This window comes from Phanerochaete carnosa (genome assembly GCF_000300595.1).
Source record: "Phanerochaete carnosa HHB-10118-sp unplaced genomic scaffold PHACAscaffold_2, whole genome shotgun sequence".
Taxonomy (NCBI): Eukaryota; Fungi; Basidiomycota; class Agaricomycetes; order Polyporales; family Phanerochaetaceae; genus Phanerochaete; species Phanerochaete carnosa.
Genome location: NW_006767629.1, coordinates 4,176,292 through 4,178,678, shown reverse-complemented (window position 1 = coordinate 4,178,678; position 2,387 = coordinate 4,176,292).

Genomic DNA, 2,387 nt, shown 5'->3' with positions numbered 1-2,387 from the left:
GTCCACCCTTTGGCTTTCCACCGACATATGAAGTGCATTAATTCAAGTTTATCGGTTTCCGCCGACAACCCTAATCTATGCAGGGTATGTATAAGTTTGGAATATATGTCCTGGATCAGGACATTATTATATAGCAGCTGCTCGTGGTCTGGGTCTTCCGACCCTTTGCCCAGCTTGCCTCCAACGTGAATGAGCCCGTCGTCGACGAAGAACTGCACGGTGGCATGTCCATTGGCCTGTATGTTTTTATCAGTCCACTGTGTGCGGACCGTGACTTGGTGGTCCCCTAGAGTAAGGGTAATCGCCTTTTTTAAAGGGGCGATTTTGTGCATGGCCGGGGCTAGGTATAGACCCGTAAGAATCGGAGAAAGGCTCGACCCTTGTCCAACTCCCAATGAGAAATCCATAGGATCAAGGGTTTCTCCATTAAACATGAATTGTGTCTGTCTGTCTGACAGGTAGCTGACGAAATATTTACACAAATTTCCTGCGAATCCTTGTTTGGACAAGATTCGTGTCAGGAGATTGTGATTAACCGACGGGAAGAATTGGGCAACGTCTAGCAGGACTGCCGAAGAGTCAATTCCTTTTTTCCACAATTGTTTCACGTTGTGGACAAGTTGTATTCCGGCATCCGTGGTACTATGTTGCATTGTACCACCGAATTGACACGGGTGCATTGCACCGTATTTTTGCGATTCGAATTGCATTCGTTGGGATATTATTTTTTCCATCAATTTGCCTAAGCAATTGAGGAGAACAATGGGCCGGTAGGCCTTTGCCTTGGTGTAGTCAGGTTTCTTTGGCTTCGCTATGATAACCGTTTTCGAGACCTTGAATACCCGTGGTTGTATACCTAGCTTAACACATGCATCGTAAAATACGAGTATGGGAAGCTCGCAATCTTTCTTGTCGGACTCATCATCGTTGCGATACTCGGGGGATGATTCGTCCTTAAGTATTCGTTTAAGCCAGAACCACGAGACGTTGTCTGGGCCCGGTGCAGAAAAGTTGCTAGTGCCCTTGAGGGCTTCTCGCATTTCAGTGCGACTCATGGGTGGGAAAGCTCTTTCCTCGAGCTGCTCCATCTCATCAGCGATGGTCATGTCGACAGGTCGACCATTGGTCGGTGTAAATTGTTGTTGGAATATTTCCCCGACCCCTTTCAAGTTGGTGACAATATCCCCTTGGGCATTTGTGAGGGCGACGTTAGCCACTTGTTTTTGTGGCTTCGTCCATTCAACATTGTTCCATATTCTCGAAGGGTGTGTGTGTTTTAACACCCCTTCGAAGAAATCACGTTTAGCTCGTTTGGCCGCCGCTCGGAGGCGGTTGGACGCCATCTTCATTTTCTGGGCTTCCTCCATAAGGTGGATAGAAGCCAAATTGTTCTTGTTCTCGATACTAGTCAGTATCTCATCATCATTCTCAGATATTCCAAGACGATGAATCATGATGTGTCTCGCTCGGATTAGCTTGTTTCGCCTCCAGATGTCTTTCTTAATAGATTTGACCAAAGCACGTATATTACGTAACTCCTTGGCCCTTTTGTTACATTCAGCATTCCACCACGACTTTGCATGATGTGAAGGCTTGACTTTCTCGATGTTAGCCGACTAGGCTGTGTCGAACGCATATTGGATCCAATTTCCCCAACGCTCGACGAACTCTTCAGAGGCGTAGTCATCGACGTTAGTGGGCATCGCTGCGAGCCGTCCTCGACAAGCTTTAATGAATTTCTGGCCATTTTCTGAACCTTTCTTAACCGTGTATGTAATTTTATCGACTGTTTCCAGGTCGATTCGAACAAATACTGGGCAATGATCACTATTAACTTGTTGATCATGTTGGTGTTCAATGTTTATAACATTGATGTCTTTGTTGGTCCAGACTAGGTCTAGGGTTCCATCGCTTTGGTCCTCTCTGTTGGACGACCAAGTATGAGCGTGTTCAGGTGATGTGCTCAAGGACAGGTTCATGTCCAGCGTGCACATCGTGATGAGGTCTTCCGCTTGGCGGTTGGCCCTAGCTCCAATGGGAACTGTGGCGTCCCACATGTGATGACGTAAGTTAAAGTCGCCTGCCATGAGGTGTATTTCTGGCATGTTGCTGGCTTTATTTTCTAGGTAGTGCTGAGCACTGTGTGTTTTGGAATCATTGTACACGTTAAAGATACGTATGATTTGTTTGTTGGGCATGGTTAGCTCCAGGCATTGGGCATCATCATGATTTACAATGCCTGTGTTAAGTCTCGGTGCGAGGTGCGCCCACCGTCTATTGACGATGGTGCACACACGTCCTTTCTCAGATGCTCCAAGGAACATGTACTGTCTGTGGGTTATTCCCTGGTGGTATTCATCCCCGTCTTTCGACGTGGTAGACATTAC